We start from the raw sequence: 18,099 nt of genomic DNA, 5'->3' as shown, positions 1-18,099 counted from the left end.
GAATTGAAAAGGTTCCTATGTAAGCCTTGCTTGGTAATTCAAGTACCCTTGAATTGTATAAGGAGAGCACAGACATTTTAATGCCAGACTCCTAGTTTGTGCAGTACTTTTGGGCTGTAGTTCCTATGTCACATGAGATCATCAGCCAAATCTTTGCCAGGAACCAAAATCATTTCCAAACTACAATAGCAGTATGGTTACAGTTTCAGCTTCATCAGCCTCAAAGTAAATTCTAATAAGTGCTATCAAACATAGTTTAAAATTTCCTGGTGAGAAACTATAGTCCTTAAATTTTTTGTTTTCAAATTTTTTACCTAACCCCAAATAGCTAGCTTCTTGGTGTTATACAGCTATGCCAAAATAAAATACAAGAGAATGTTCTTCTTTTGGGGATATGAAACAAATCTTTTCATTTTCAACAATGATAACCAATCTCTCTGTCTCCCTTCCTCTCCCTCAACCCCTCACTTCCCTCCCTCGCCTTCTCCCTCTTTAGTCCCTCCTCCCACCTACCCTCTCCCTCTGTCTGTCTTTTCTTGCATTACCTAAAGCCCTCATTGCTCCACATCTCATTAAGATGAAGTCAAGATTTACACATAATACACGAGGCATTTCTCTCCAGCCTCACACCTGACCACAGTGTCCTTCTTTTCCTACTTCACACTCCAATCACCGAGAACCACATTCGGTTCCTGAGCATACTACATTTTTTCCGTCTTCCTGTGTGTTACTTCTCTAACTAGAAGGCTCATCCTCCCCTCCCTAAAGGCTGGCAAGTATTCTCACGACATCATGTCTTTGTTTACCCCTATAACTAACCATATTGTATTTAAACTTCTCTCTTCCTCTTTAGACTCTAAACAACTTGTGAGCAAGGACTGTTTTCATCTCTTCCACTATTACTTAGAGTCTAGCACAGTGCCTGGCATATAGTAGCTATACAGCACATATTTGTTGAAGGCTCAATTGAGTCTAGTTGTCATTCAGTTTGTTTTACACATACAGCAACTCTCTTTACCTTTTACTTTATTGTTGGAGGGAAGAGAGCAGAGGGCAGAATGTGCCCTGTGGTGTTTTATAACTCTGCAGGAGGCAGCTCTTTATAGTATTATATAGATTTCAAATTGAAGCACAAAAGGGTTGTGATGAGGAAGCACATACGTAGGGCTGCTTCATCAGGCGAACCCTAATTCATGTACAATTCAATACTGGGAAATCAAAAGAAAGGAAAATCACTCCCTCCAAGTAGTAGAAATGATAGTGGGATTTTTTTTATCTCTAGGTGGAGATTGTTTTAAAATTTGCCTCCAGTCTGCTACATTAATTCTATTTGCCTGAATATTAATTGTGGGTATTTAAATAAGACAAGTTGAGTTTCACAAATGCTGCTTGCTGCTACATTTCCACCAAAAAGACGGCCTAAAACTGTTCTTTCTTAAACTATTCCTTCTTAAATACATACCCATTGTCTATCTCAAACACTGCTTACCATTCATCCCCAAGTTGTACTAATAAGAAAAATTTTAGATAACCATGATTGCAGTTATGAAATTGCTGGGATTATGAAATATAATCTTAGTTTAACATGCATGGGTAGAATTACCTAAAGTAGCTGCCATTTATTCAGAGTCAATGCCAGGCATTTTATTTGTGCCATCTCTGATCATCTCAACAACTCTGATAGGTGGGTGGTATTGTCCCTCTTTACAGAGGAAGGAATTGAGGCTCAGATTGGTGAAACACCTTGGCCGAGATCATCTATCAAGTGGCAAATCTAGGATTTGAAACTTGGTCTCTTGGTCCAAAAGCCCTTTTCTTTATAGCATATTTCTCTTCCTCAATTAAAGCACTATTGTTTTCTCAGGCATTGAATGTTTGTACATGTCATTTTAGAATACTGTTCTTTGTATATACCATGATGACATCATGGCTAATGGGCTACCAACAGCAGCCTTCTTGAATTCATGCCCACAGACAGCATTGACAGAAATTTAGGATTTTAATCCAAGGTTGGGAGTCTTCCTACAAAGACCAAATGAGTAGGAATTGCCAAACAGATGAGTCTATGATTGTGTTTCCCAGATTCTAAAGCCGCATTACAGTATATAGATTGTGTGTGGCTGTGTCATATTATTTGCTTCTGTTACGATCCCAGCACTTTGGGGGATGCTACTACGGGCTTTTTCTCTGAATATTATTCTCAGATTTTCTCCCAACTTCCAGACTCAGGAGGTAAACTCATGAACTTCTGGAAAGCAACCTGCAGGGGGAGATCCTAGGGTTCATGTAAAGCTTACAAAATAGTCTAAAACTTGGGTCCCAAGTCAGACCCTTCAGAACTGTGGCTTTGTTTCTGGAATAAGATACAACAAACAACCATGTCTTTAGTAGAGACTTGTGGCTGAATTAGTTCTAATATTTTAAGAAAACTTAGTCTCAGGTCTTGTAGATATGCCAGCAAGATGTCCCCTAGGTAGGGATTCTACCCAATATTGTGTTCTCTAATGTTTATATTCTGTACATGATGGTACTGACAAGGATTTAGGGAGAATGCCTATTTTAAGCTGTCTGGAAGTCAACTGCCAAGAAAGTCAGCAACCTACCTTCCTAAAATTATCCACAAAGCCTATGATCATCATAGGTTTAAAGGAATACATATTCCTCTGTTTTGCAAAAGTCTTTTTTTTTTTTTTTTAAAGAAATGGGGTCTTGCTATATTGCCCAGGATGGAAGGTAGTGGCTATTCATAGGCATGATCATCATGCACTGCAGCCTTGAACTCGTGGTCTCAAATGATCCTCCTGCCTCAGCCTCCCCAGTAGCTGGGACTATAGGTTTGTGCCACCATGTCCAGCACAAAAGTCTTATTATTGACTTTTATTCACAAAGGTAATTCAAAAGGTAGGGCATTGACTCCAACTTATAGAAGCTATAAATATTAGCCCCAAGTGAGTTCCTATAATTCAACACTGGCAACCTCCCCTTTGATGAGGATGTCCTTTCAGGTGATTCTTTTTCCTTTCTCTGTCCTGGATTACCATGTAGGCCTTTTGAAAGTAGAAATCCCACTTTATAACAGTTTGGGCAGACTAATAGGTCTGTATGAAAAGGCATTGAAAATATGGGCATGATTTCCCCAAAAGAAACCTAGAAACGGCTTTAAAAATTTTTAGAAAGTGAGATATGAAAAAATTATAGAGTTAACATTGATGTTAGGAAAGTAGTCCAAGAAGGGATCTTAGATCTTACGTTAGAATGATATTTGGCTACTTCTTTCACTATTAGAAAATTAATTTATATAGATCACCAGATTTTTCCCTGTTTCTGAAATCCTTGGCTCACTGAGGAAATAGCCTTAAAATCAAAGAGAGCAGGTTTATCATTATTTGCCCCTGTGGTTCAGTGAGCAGGTTGGATCTCTCATGCGATTCTTGATATGAGGATGGGATCAACCAAGAGGAAATGTGAACAATGGTTAGTGAACCTTAAACAAATTAATGCGTTTCCAGGAAGTGAATACAGTGGGGCACAGACGTTGGGATTACTCCTAACCTGCAGTGATACTCGTCCTTTACTTTACTTAGCAGATACTTACCGTGTCTTTGTGCCGGGGATAAAACATGCCAAAATCCCTGCCTTAGTTGGGATTATATTATATTCAGGGTTAGGTATAGATAATAAATGTTAAACATAACTACTTTATAAAAAGTAATTTACACGAATCTTTTTTTTTTTTTTTTTTTTTTTTGAGACGGATTCTCACTCTGTCGCCCAGGCTGGAGTGCAGTGGCCGGATCTCAGCTCACAGCGAGCTCCGCCTCCCGGGTTTACGCCATTCTCCTGCCTCAGCCTCCCAAGTAGCTGGGACTACAGGCGCCCGCCACCTCGCCCGGCTAATTTTTTGTTTTTTGTTTTTTTTAGTAGAGACGGGGTTTCACCGTATTAGCCAGGATGGTCTCGATCTCCTGACCTCGTGATCCGCCCGTCTCGGCCTCCCAAAGTGTTGGGATTACAGGCTTGAGCCACCACGCTCGGCCTACATGAATCTATAACTAGAAAGAATATTTGAAGGGCATTTAAAAATTATAAGTATTAAAATAAAGAAATAGTATTCAAAGATTAGTGCATGGGAAAAAATGGAGAAGAGGATCAGGAGTTCTAGAGTAGGAAAAAGGGGGACAGGCTGATTTTTTTTTTTTTTTTTTGATACGGGGTCTTGCTTTGTCACCCATCCTGGAATGCAGTGGTGTGATCTTGGCTCACTGCGGCTTGGACCTTCTGGGCTCAAGCAATTCTCCCATCTCAGCCTCCTGAATAGCTGGGACTACAGGTGTGTGCACCATTATCCAGCTAAGTTTTTTTTTTCATATTTTTTGTAGAGATGGGGTTTTGCCATGTTGCCCAGGCTGGTCTCTAACTCCTAAGCTCAAGGGATCTGCCCACCTTGGCCTCCCAAAGTGCTAGGATTACAGGTATGAGCCACCATGCCCAGCCGGTTGTAATTTTAAATAAAGAAGTGAGGGTAAGCCTCAATGCCAAAGCAACATATGAAGGAGATGAGGATGGTAGCTATGGGGACATCTAGTAAAGGGAATTGTCTGTGCAAAGACCCTAAGGCCAGGACCATGCCTAGTCTGTGTGAAAAAGAGCAAGAAGGCCACTGTGGCTGGGGCAGAGTGAGAGGGGGAGCATAGTACCAGATCAGGTCAAAGAGGTAATGGGTGTGTGGGGAGGAGTGGATCACATGGGGACTCGCAGCCTGTTGTAAGGACTCGCTTTTATTCTGGGTGAAATGATGAAACATTGCAGGGTTTTGAGCAAAGAATCAACATAATTTGGCTTATATTTTAGAATAATCACTCTGGCTATGAAGACTGGAGGTGAGCAGGTAAAGACAAGGCAAGGATTCCAGAGGCTGTGGCACGGATCCAGGACAGAGACGCTGCTGACTTGGACCTGGATCATAGCGGGGGAGATGGGAGATGCTGTTGGATTCTGTATTTATTTTGAAGGTCGAAACAACACTATCTACTGGAATGTTAAATGTAGGGTGACAGAAAGAGAGAAGTCAAGCTTTTAGACTTGAGTACCAAGTGGCTGGAACTGCCATCAACTGTGAGATGGAAAAGATGAGAAGTGGAACAGGTGAGAAGGGTTTTAAACATTGTAAACTGTGTATAGCTACTAAATCGGGTGAAGATGTTAATGAGGCAGATTGGTGTGTAAATCTGGTGTTTAGGAGTGAAAACTGGGCTGGATGTGTGCATTTTGGAGTCCTTAGCCTATATATGAACCAGGAAATTTCCATGGGAAGTTGCTAATCCCTGGAAGTCCCGTCTCTAGAAGTTGCAGTCAATGATGCAGGACTCAGTCTAGTCCTCTGGCCAAGCTGACCTTGCCTTCTATTGTCTTTTGACTACAGTAACACTGCACCAATCATAACCAGCTACACTCGCTAGTTTCGTTGTTTTGCATTTACTGGTTCACTGTATTTTCACACCATGCACAGCTAGAACTAGGGGTCATCTACTAAAAGCCTCTCATTTTACAGATAAAGAGACTAGGCTCAGAGGAGTTAAATGACTTGCCCAAAATTTCATGAAATGGTTACAGTGGGACCAGGAGTGCCTACCTTTCAGCCCAGTCCTCTTCCTTACACCAGCTAGAGCACTTGCAGCTTCATTAGATGCAGCAGAAAAGGTGATAACAGAAAGGTAAAGTCAGAGGTCATTTCTGCCACCAATTGTTTCCTTCAAAGCAAAACTCTAGGTAGTAGAGCTCTCCTATGCATTAACTGGTGGCACTTGTATCCTGTGTAGTAAAAAGCCACAGGCGAAGTCTAGCAGACCTGCTCTTGAAAGGAGAGTCTGAGAGAGCCGAGTTGCTCAGGCCAGGTTTTGGATAAATCAGGGAGTGACCATTGGATTATAGGAAGCTGGGACATGGGGAAATCATTTTTTTCCATTCAATCAGTCACAATAAAGTGATTTGCTTCCTGTTAGACAAGGAAACTTAAGGAAGAAGGAGAAGAAAGAGAATGTGGGTGACTCTGCCATGAGCTTTTGAGGATTCTTGATAATGAATTGGAGAAGCCTGGAAAGAGCTAAAGGAACATAGAATTGAACGTACTTTTTATTTGACTGTGGATTACAGTTAGACATATACTCCACTTGAATTTGCCCCTAGTTCCAGCACTTTCTTAGCTATTGTGAATTATGTGGATGGGCTACTGGGTTCCAATGGGCCATCATGTATAATTTGTAAACTGCTGTTACACTTAGAGAGAATGAACTCATTGAACAGATATTCATGGAGTGCAGGCATGGGAATTGTAGGATGAATAAGATAGATGAGGTATTTGTTTTCATAGAATTTACAGTCTCATAGGGGTATACAGACAAAAAACAAATAAGCAAAGAAGATAGGTTCAGACAGTAATAAGTGCTATGAAGAAAATGGAACAGGGTCTTGGGATAGAGAGAGATTGAGTGAGCTACTTTAATAGAAGGGTCAGAGAAGGACAGGTGACTTTATTTTTCTTTTTTGTATTTATTTATTTTTTTGAGATGGAGTCTTGCTCTGTTGCACCCAGGCTGGAGTGTAGTGGCACAATCTTGGCTAACAGAAACCTCTGCCTCCTGGGTTCAAGTGATTATCCTGCCTCAGTCTCCTAAGTAGCTGGGATTACAGGTACCCGCCACTATGCCCGGCTAATTTTTTGTATTTTTTTAGTAGAGATGGGGTTTCACCATATTGGCCAGGCTGGTCTCAAACTCCCAACTTCAGGTGATCCACCCATCTCAGCTTCCCAAAGTGCTGGGATTACAGGCATGAGCCACTGCACCTGGCCACAAGGACACGTGACTTTTGAACTGAAACCTAAATAATAGGAAAGAACCAGCCACATAGAGATGTGGGCCATTCCAGGCAGAGAGAAAAATCCCAAGAGCAAGGGCCTTGACTTGGGAACAACATTAGCAGTATGACAGCAGCACAGTGAACAGAGTTGGGGCCACATCACGTAGGGCCTCATAGGCCATAGTAAGAATTGTATTCTAAGTATAGCATGAGGCTATTGGAGCATTTTGAGCAAAGGAACAATTATTATCAACTTTTTTTCTTGAAATCACACTGAGATTCCTTTTTTTGAGGAAATAGCGTCAATGAGGGAAAAAGTCGAAGCAAAGAGGGAGACCAGTTAGGAAGTTATTACACCAATCTAAGGAGATGGTGGTAGCTTGCCTTAGGGTGGTAGCAGTGAAGACAGCTGAAGTGATGGAATTTGGGACTGATAGGATCAATTGACTTGCAGATGGTTGAATAAAAGGATTAAGGGAAGAAACGATGGAGGAGACATTGGGTTTTATCTGAATAATTTGGATGGTAATGGGATCATGAGTCAAGATGGGGAAAACTGGAGAACAGCACGTTTGTAGAGTAGAGGTTGAGGGCTTGGGAACAGCAGAATTGAGAGTTCTAGTTTAGATTTATTATGTTGTATAGACCAATCTGACATCCGGGCAAGTAATTGTATGAAAGAGTTTGGAATCTGAGGGACAGAGACAGCCAGAGAGACAAAGTTGAGAGTTACCAACTTTATATAAATAATATTTAAGGTCAAAGGACTGGAATCCCTCATACTAGGAAAGAATGTAGATAGAAACATGAAGACCAAGCCCTGGGACACATCAACCTCACAAGGAGATGGACCCAGCAAAGGCTACTTAAAAGAAACAGTGAGTTGGGGACAAGGAGAAAAACTCAGTAGGATGTGGTAGTGTGCAAGTCAAGAAAAGGAAGTGTTGAAGGAGGCAATAGTGAGCTGTGATAGATGCTGCTGAGGGGTCCATGACATCAACACAAATCATTGGCTTGGCAAGAGGTGACTTTGATAGAGCTGTTACTGGGGATGGAGGGGGAAGAAGGCTGAACTGCAGTGGGTTGAAGGGAGAATGGGAAATGACAAAATGGAGACAAGTACAGACGATTTATGTTTGGAGTTTCTATCACCATTTTAGCTAGTGATATAGTAATGAGGCAGGACTACAAGCAGTATTGCTAGAAAAAGTCCCAAGTATTAGGCTTTAAAAAGGTGAATTAAAACTAATACATATTCCTAGGAAATTGGATCTGCTGTGTCTACTCGGGGGGATTAAGTTTTCATGGAGACACCTTGGTGAGTATCCATGCTGCCCTTACCACTCTGGAATACTAATTTCTTGGATCTTTTTCCTGCAGCTCTACCCCTCAAATAGAACAAAAAGCAGTAATAAGAAAAACCCAGCATTTATAGAGCACATAGTGTGCAGTTTAAAGGTGTTTTTGCTCATTTTATCCTCACAACTCCTCAGGAGGTAGGAGCTGTTATAATCCGTTTTTGATAAGTCACATGACTATTCTAAACTCCAGGTGATCAATTGGTAATTGAAATCTTGCAGCTGGGCACAGTGGCTCATGCCTGTAATCACAGCACTTTAGAAGGCTGAGTCAGGGGGATCACTTGAGGCCAGGAGTTTGAGACCACCCTGGCCAACGTGGTGAGTCTCTATGTGGTGGCACACATCTGTAGTCCCAGCTACTCAGGAAGCTGAGGCATGAGAATCGCTTGAATCTGGAAAGTGGAGGCTGCAGTGGAGCGCCACTGCACTCCAGCCTGGGGGACAGAGTAAGACTCAGTCTCAAAAAAAAAGAAAAAAAAAAGAAAAAGAAATCTTGCAACCCACCTTATTCTACTTGGGTTGGGTAGTGCCTTTGTTTCAGCAAAAAAATCTTCATTTTCTCTCTCTCCTTCTCACCAAATACCAAATAGAATGTTTAAATAATAGCATTGGGATTGGAACCCAGGCAGTCTGGGAGTTCCAGGCCCCCTAGTCTCAACCAACATGCTATCCTTTAATACCAGGCAAATGGAAGGGAGACTCCGGAAAGGAAAAGCAGATGACATTTTATCAAATCAGTATCGGTACAAAATGACATAGATGTTATAATGCATTGAGCTAGAATGGGAAATTTTATCCTGGAGACCCCTTCTTGATGGTGTTTTTAAATCTGTGTGCCAGTAGAGCCCATACTAATGGAATGCTAGTCCTCAGCATTCTCCCTTAACACCCATTCTCACTCTGCTAATAAACTGTCCCTCAAAATCAAAATGAGAGTGTTACATATATACTTTCCTTTTGGAAAGCATTTTGGTATTTTTCTACCTGACAGCTAGGAAAACAGATAATTGATTGATTTGTTGCCTTTATTATTTTTAAGACTGCCTCTTATTTTGTGTGTAGAATTAGGGGCATTTCCTGAGGAGCAATAAGCCCTCAGGAGGAGACCTTATCCACCAAGGTATAGAAAGGCCTAGCAGCCATTGGTGGCCAGGAAGTGCCCTAGACTGGAATTCTTTTTATTGTTCTAATCTGAAAATGACAACATAGAACACAGCCAGCAGCATGCAGCATTTTATTATGGTGATGCAGCTTTAATTGGTATGTAGAGGGCATGCCTGTGAAATTAGTCCTTAGTGTATTGGCCAATCAGATCACTTTCAACATTTCTCAATGTTTAGTTTCATCTTGTAATTAAGTAATAATGATCATTTCCTGGCAGCTAATGACTAGCTAGAGGAGTCAGAAGCCTCATTAGGTTTATAATTTATCAAACTCTAAGCTTTTCATCAGTAGTGTTGCAAAAAGAGAAAGCATCTTCAAATTCTAAAATGATTCAAAACAATCTCTAACCATATTTCATATATGTATTCACTTGTTCTTTGAAGGCTGACTTTATTTTTAAACTTTTAAAAATAACTGTATTTTATTATATAAGCAGGATAAAATGTTTGTGTGACTTAGAGGGAGAAGGAAAGAGATGTATTGAACTGGGTTAGCACATACACACACACTCTAAAAGCAGAATTGATAGACCGTGTTTCCTTTAAGAATCTTTTTGTGACAATTCCACACCCTTTCCTGAGGCAGGCTTGACTATCCATTAATTCCAGCAATAGCATCATTGTATTTACTCCACAAATATTTATTGAGCACCTACTATGTGTTGGGGATTATGCTGAGGATACTGCAGGGGCCAGAGGAGAGTGGGGGGAGATGGGAACAAAACCTCCTGTCTTTATTAAGCTGATATTATCATCTTAAAGTTTCTGTCTTCAAAATTACCCTAGAAGACTGCAATTAGATGTGTTCAAAGAGGGCAAGCTAAAGGTAGAGGAGGACCCTCACTGAACCATGTGGACACCTTGTCTCTGACTGTCTCCTTATCCATATGGCCATTACACAGTAGCTCCAGCTTCTGCTAACTCAAGGGTCACTCACTGATCAACCATGTTCGGGGGATTACAATCCTCCTTTTGGTGAGAGAAAGTGTAAATCTCTTCTCCTAGTTTGAGACCTGCTCTCTCTTCATTTTGGGACTTGACATGAGCTGGTCATGAAAGAAAAAAACCAGAACCAAAAAACAATGGCTTCTAATTCCAACTCGTTTCCCCTTGAGTTCCTAATGGTTGGGGCATTTATTAAATAAGTACAGCCTGATGGAGGGACAGCCAGACCTACCATTCAGGTTGTGGAATTCTAGAAATGTGAAACTCAGGGACTCTTCCAAAGGAATTCTGTCCTGCCTAAGTCAGGTCCGAAAGGCCTCTGGAGAAATGGAACAACAGCCTATGTGTACTCACTTTTCGTCTTTCATTGGAGTCTCTCCTGGGAATCCCTCAGAGATATTTTCTGTCCACACACTCATGAGTTCCTTGAAGCAGAGTAACCTTAGGTGCTCAGAGAAACTCCGTGGTTCCTTCACCATAGGAGCAACTCCAGATGTGAGGTCCTCTGGATCAGCAGGGATGGCAAAAGCATGCAGCAGAGCTCCAGGGAAACTGCTGGCATTTGGTTTGTGCTGTCAGATCAATCCTAGGATTTCAACATCAGAAACATTGTCCTGTGTGAAATCTGTGGGCATTAGCCCTGGTGCCTCATGTAAAAGTTAGCCTTCTGGTATCCAAACCAATTATCTTCGTGTTAGATGCTTCATAACCAAGAATTAGGACTTCCCAGCTCTCATGTTACCAAGTCCAGTTCTCCAAGATGGTTCCTGGGAATGCTTCTCCATGTCTGAGTACCTTGCCCTGAGCATGTTTCATAAATGGATAAAATGTGTGATTGATCTCCCTTTTATTTTATTGAAAGCTTGTTTTCTTCTGTAGCAATTCTGAAATTTCAAGATGTTCTTCATTAATTTGTTTTAATTGCCATGTGACAAATATTTCAAGAAACATCCAGCTATTTTAAAATTTTTGACAGACCTCATGGTGGAAAGACATACACAGAGCCCTACTTGTTTAATAAATACTCCAACCATTAGGAACTCTAAGGAAAAGAAGTTGGTAATTATTTAATGAACCTTCTCTGTAGTCACTTTCACATAAAGTATAGCTAAGGACTCAGAAGCAGCCTTTTACTGCAGCCCTGAAATTACTATTAGTAGTAGTTTAAAATCACTTTTCCTAATGTGCCTAGCAGTCTCATTTGCCTATACCACAGGTCCTCAAATAACATTGTTTTGTTCAACACTGTTTCACTATAAATTGATGAGAAAAAAAAATGGATTTCCAGCTGGGGTCACTATCTGTGTAGAATTTGCACTTTCTTCCCATGTCTGTGTGAGTTTTCCCCAGGGACTCTGTTTTCCTCCCACATCCCAGGGATATGCATGTTAGATGAGTTGGCATGTCTACTCATTCAGTCCCAGTCTGAATGAGTGTGGGTTTGTGTGTGAGTGCGCCCTGTAATGGGATGACATCCTGGCTAGGACTGGTAACCACCTTTCACCCTGAGCTGCTGGGATAGGTCATGGCCAACCAAAGCCCTTAACTGGAAGAAGTGGGTAAATAATTATTTTACTTGTTTTTATTAATCTTTCTTAAATGCATACATAGTTCACATTTATTTCAATGATTAATATTAGAAGTTCTTTGGTCTTTATTTAGAAGTTTGGTGATGTTTTTGTGGCCAGGAATACACCATAAGAATTTAACTCTTGTTTCTATCAATTAGCCTATGGTAGAATTGGTTTAACTAGAACTCATTTTGCTTAAGGTCGTAGTTTTTAAGAACCTATTAACGACATTAACTGAGGACTTACTGTAATTGTCCAAGGATTATAGCCTTTGAATTCATTCCTGGATGAGAGAAAAGATATTTCTATGATATATACTCCTATTTAAGAAACCAGGGGTTTTCCAAAGAAAGAAAATATCACAGTGCTTCTCTGTCTGAGCACACTGTATCAAGAAAAGATGGACCCACAGAGGTTGAACCAAACTCTTGCAGATGCAGTAGGCACAGCCTCTCTGTTTCCTTATTGTTTTTCTAGGTCTAATGAAAACATAAAGACTGAGGGCTCGGCCCCACCCTGGTAATATGATCAAGAACGGAACTGTGGTAGTAAAAATGAGAACATCAGAAGAATCATTATATTCAGGGGGAAAGAAAGGCCTCAAAAGGGAATATTACTCTGAATAATTAATGCTCCTTTTCTCCTTTTTCCTGTGTGAAATTCAATGTTTCCTTTATAATTTTTTGAGAAGAAGGCTGTGCTCAGGATCTTTAGAAGCTGGTGGTAACTTCACAATCACTGGCTCCATCAGGCAATGAGAGACTTGCTAAAGGAGAAACAAACTGTGAAGGTAAAAAATTCTACCCAGAATGGCAACTCTGTGTGCTTCAAGAATGAATCCAAGTTTTGGAAGTCGTGGGAATGTGTTCAGTCGAAACTTTTCAATTGCTTGCACTGGGGAAACCACCCTCATCACTAGGCCTGGGGATTATGAACCAAAACCAAGGACTCCAGCCTCTGAGTCAGAGGGAGTGCCTTGGAAGTGAGGATGCAGGGAACTGGGCTCAGTGCCTCTCCTAAAATACCTTTCCCCTCCTGGAGGTCAGGTCTGGCAGGGTTTAATGACTCAATTTGTGCCCTGAGTGGCATCTTGGTAGCTCAGGGGAAGTAGCCAACACCACCCAACACAAACTGGGATTGGAGGTTGGGCGGGGTGACGTCAAAGAAAGCTTTTGCCAAGCCTGTTACATGAGTCAACAGATAGAGACTTCCATCTCTGCTTTCGTTCATCCTGATTTTTTAATAGCACCAAATATATAGAAAATCCAGAAATGAATTATATGATGTTGTATATTTATAACAGATGTTAGATGGTTGGTTGATTAGTGTTAGTTATTTCCAATGCATGGGTTGCCTCTGACATAAGTGTTGAATTAAACAAATCAAAAATATTTTTATATATACCTAATATGTACCCCAAAAATTTAAAAATAAAAGTAAAAATAAAAAATAAAATATTTTTAGTAAGCAGCATAGCAAGACCCCGTTTCAACAAAAAAATAAAAAAAATCAGCCAGATGTGGTGGTACACATCTGTAGTTCTAGCTACTCAGGAGGCTGAGGCAGGAGGATCACTTGAGCCTAGGAGTTCAAGGCTGCAGTGAGCTATGATCATGCCACTGCACTACAGCCTGAGTGACAGAGTGAGATCTCATGTCTTTAAAAAAATTTTTTTTTTTAGTCAAAATATCCTTTCAAAAGGATATTTTTAAAGGTTAGTTTTCTGGCATACAAAGCGAGCAGACCAAATGGGTTCAAAACTTTAAATAGCATAATTTATCCAGGAAGACCTTTCCTTTTTATCTTTTCCTGTGCCTTTATCTGCAAAGCTCTAAAATGGCCTTCAGGAATAAGGCAAGATAGCTAATATTTTTAAAGCGAATTCAAGAGCAAGACAGAAATGAAATGATCCCTTCTTATCTTCTCCTTCCTCCGATACCTCTGCAGTCTGACCCTAGGAAATGAGTGCTATGGGGATCAGATCAAGAGAGATGATTTGTTTACTACCTCTGAAGAAACTTTTGCTAACCCTAAACATGACCTAACCTCTTGGGAAGGGAGGGGCATTCAGTCTTGAATGACACAGACCAACCAAGGACTCCTATGGATCTGTAAGCCCTTACCCGTGTGGATACCGATGTGAGCTTTGGGGAGAGAGAGAATCGCTATCCCCCCAGACAGCGTAAGGCAGTCCCCTTGAGGCAGCCACAAGTCAACTGCTCACATCTTTGGCTAGTGCCCCTCAACAGACTAGCTCTAGTTATAAGGAGATGTTCTAAATAACCCTAATGGAACAATCCGCAATCACTTACTGAGTACCTAATAAACCCATATATAACTCCCTGCTACCTACATTTGAGGTAGATAGCCTCTGAAGAGCCTCTGGATTCACAAAACCCACCCTGAAATGAATATTTCTCCAAAAAGTGCTTGAGGTTTCTTCCACATCCCCACATCCCAGCTCCCTTCCCTTTCATGCCCACAGCAAGGTCTATCACTGCAAATTGGCGGTGAGGCAAATTGGCTGGGAGGTGCACCTACATGGGGGAGTTCTATTGTTTTTATAACCAGTGCCAGCTCTGAGTGCGTGGTGAGTAAGAGCCTCTTCCTCTTCCCTCTGGGCTGCCCTCCTCTCCCATGCCAATCTCATTGTTGGCCTGTTGCGGATATGGTGGTAAGCAAGGGTGGCTGCCTGGCTCTGATGCTTCCCAGACTTGGGACCCAAAACTCAAGAAGGCAACGAAACATGTAAGTGAGGGCTTCAGGGGCCTGTGTTTCCTATTAGCCAGTATTCCTGCGTGAAGCTTTCTGGGGAGAAGGAACAAATGAGAAGACACCACTACAGCATTACTCTTCCTTCCCCCGTTAAGTAAATGGCAAGTTCTTACTTGGCACACAAGAGTAAAATGGATGTTGACTGCCTCTTCCAGTCACCTTTGGGCTGATTTTAGGTTAGACAACCTTTTCCCTAAAGGAATCTTATTTCTGCAAACTTCTTTTTTTAAAACTCGAAATAATGTCTGCTTGTTCACTCTTATGTTAGAAAGTTATAATACGAGAGTAATTATGGTTACTCTTGTAACCATAATTTTGCTTATATATTGGTTTTGCTATTTTCCTTTCTGAATGGTGTTTGTTTTAGATTTTAGCTCCTCTCTTGTGTTATGTTGCTAACATTTTTGTCAGCTGCCAGATTATTACAAGCAGATAAAGGGGGAGTTTTCTTCTAGAGAGACCCCCATAGTTCACGCTCAAAGAATTTGTTTTGTATACCCTGTGGGGGCGGGTAGGAGGGCAATAATTCATTGGTGTCTTTGTGTGTGTGTCTATGTGTGTTGTCAGCTGTAATCTGCAAAGATTTCTGCATCTTTAATCATAAAGATCGCTTTCTCATTTTGTAACATGATTTCTTTTCAAACTTGTCATGTAATTGAATCCAGCTTCGAGTGACACTTTAAAAAATGCTCTCCTGCGTCAGAAGTGCTTCTTTAAACCAGGTGCTCTTCACGCTCACCTGCTGGCGTGTTTGATTAGCAGCCAGCCACAACCGGGTGCCAAATCCATTCTAAATATGGGAGCCTGTGCTTGAGAAGACTAGTCATACTAATTATTCAGACCTCCTCCTTGGAAGTAATGTACCAAAATCACAGAAGCAGAAAAGCCAGAAACAGTATGAGGCTTGGTATTGAGGGACCATAAAATCAGAATTTTGCCTCATAATGTTGTTTTGTTCTTGGGTACGTCCTTTCCAGTTATGAGCTCACCAGCCCTTGCTCTGTCTCTGAGCTGGTTGGCATCATTGCCGTTCTACAGATGGAGAATGGGAGACGCAGCTGTGCAAGCCAAAATGCCCAAAAGCCGGATGATCTCGCTGACACTGGGAGCCAGCACCCCTGGTGTCTCTCTAACTCCTTGCTGCCTGTGAATCTGCAGCTTAAAAGCAGAGAGCTGGAGGCTTAGTCGGAACCACCTAGAGTTGCCGCAAGCAATCTGTATTTGAATTGCCTCTCAGAGGCCAGGCGAAACCAAGTAGTGGGTCAAACTAAAGGGGCTGCATGCGTACCTAAATGGGAAGAAGGTTAAAAGTGAAGAAATGGGGGATCGAAGTCCAGGAATGTAGGGAATATGCTGGAATATCCTTTTTATGCAGACCATCCCTCTTTTAACTATGGGCTGAAATATACAGGATAGTATCTGTTGTACAGAAATTACAATGTCCCACTGGTAGGAAATATTTCAAGTAAAGCCAATGTATTAATTTAAATCATTAATGCAGGAAATATTTATTGAGGCTCTCCCATGAGCCAAGTCCCATAATATTCAGCTTTGTAATTTAAGTGCCTATCATTCAGTGGATGGACAGGAAGGATGCCTTGATGAATGGATGAACACATATTGTTCATGAGATTTTATTTTATTTTATTTTATTTATTTATTTTGTTTTGAGACGGAGTCTGGCACTGTCGCCCAGGCTGGAGTGCAGTGGCGCGATCTCGGCTCACTGCAAGCTCCGCCTCCCAGGTTTATGCCATTCTCCTGCCTCAGCCTCCTGAGTAGCTGGGACTACAGGCGCCTGCCACGACGCCTGGCTAATTTTTTAATTTTTTAATTTTTTTAATTTTTAGTAGAGACGAGGTTTCACCGTGTTAGCCAGGATGGTCTCGATCTCCTGACTTCGTGATCCGCCCGCCTCGGCCTCCCAAAGTGGTGGGATTACAGGTGTGAGCCACCGTGCCGGGCCATGAGATTTTATTTTAAGGCCTCTCCATCTTCTCCCTGCTCATGCTCCCTTGGGACAGCCCATTCAATCCGACAGAGACACCTGTTTCACCCCTCCCAGAACCACCCACCCACAGGAAGGAGAATTTCCTTAATGAAGGCAAGTAAACACAGGCCTATATGCCCATAGGGAGGAAGCCTTTGTGTACTTTTACCTAGATTGAATCAGGGAAAACCATGTCAGGAAGAAGGGCACACCCTAGCCAACGCACAGAAGTAACATTTGCATGTTACAGGCTTCACCCCAGCAAGCCTACACACAGGTGCATAATCTCTGAGCCAGGCAACCAGAGCAAATTTGCCTTCATGGTCTTCAGAGCTCCACCTCCCTTCATTCATCATCTCTTGAGCTTGCTTCTGAAGGTCCTAGCTTCATCTTGGACATAAGCAGCCAGGATCTAGGAAAGGCTCACCAAACACCATTATTTATTGAATGCCCTCAATGCATTGGCCTCAAACCAAATGCAGAATTAGATTACTATCCCTGACCAGTCGGTTCACATTTTAAACAAATAAATAAGCAGGTAGAGGTGAACTAAATAGAAAGGAAGGTGGAAATATACTCCAGGGAGAGGCTGGTGGTGGGGAGGGGAAACTGGTCAGAGCCTGTCATTTTCAGAGTTAAGTAGGACAGGATCTCAAAATATTTCAGATCCAGCTCCATGTTTTTGATCAGCCAGAAGGAGGGCAAATTTGGTTGAGAGCAGGAAAGATGAGCCACACACTTCATGCCCTCAATGTTGGCTCATTCTTTCCTGATTGTTTCTATCTTTGGGCCACTATTGTGTCTTATATGTGCTTCTGATATAGGCTATGGCCAATGTACTTTGTTACAAAGTAACAAAGCAATTATTTGTTTACTTTCTATCTCTTCTAATGGATCATGAGCTCAGTGAGGGCAAGGACTTTGTCTTCCTCATCTCTGAATGTCTAAAGCCTGATCAATAAATGCTTGTTGAATATACATATGACATCCCTAACCCCCCAAAACAGGGTAAGGATGACTGCAATTGGGTCTCAGATTAGAACAAGGACCAGGATTTGAGGTGTTCAAGGAATTCAAAATAGAGGTGACTGGATTTGAATGGTTGACAGCTTTCTTGAATATGCAGTACGACACCACTGGGATTTTGAGATGATGAGATTAAGCGGGTTGGGAGGAGGCCAGTCACTGGAAGCAAAGGCTCAGGATTAGGAATGCTCTTGTGGTTCTTGGGGAACAGTGAGTGGACCAGAGGCCAGTGTGTGAAGGGTCAAACAAAGTTGTTTGAAATTTAAACTTCTGGCAATGGGAAACCACTGAAGCCATTTAAGCCAAGCTGTAAAGAGATAAAAGGAAAATTCAAAAGAATTGAATCCGGGTAATAGGTTAGAGCGTGAGGTGCCAGGAACAAGGGCTCTATGAAGGAATGGAAGCCACTA

At 41.6% G+C, this 18,099-nt stretch overlaps 1 protein-coding gene across 1 annotated transcript in view; it reads left to right on the top strand.

Annotated features, from left to right (window-relative positions):
• The window catches only part of SHROOM3 (shroom family member 3), a 203,691-nt gene that overhangs the window by 41,316 nt on the left and 144,276 nt on the right, over nt 1-18,099 (top strand). The window lies entirely within an intron of this gene.

This window comes from Rhinopithecus roxellana, chromosome 2, assembly GCF_007565055.1.
Source record: "Rhinopithecus roxellana isolate Shanxi Qingling chromosome 2, ASM756505v1, whole genome shotgun sequence".
Lineage (NCBI taxonomy): Eukaryota > Metazoa > Chordata > Mammalia > Primates > Cercopithecidae > Rhinopithecus > Rhinopithecus roxellana.
This window is presented reverse-complemented; position numbering and strand designations above follow the sequence as displayed.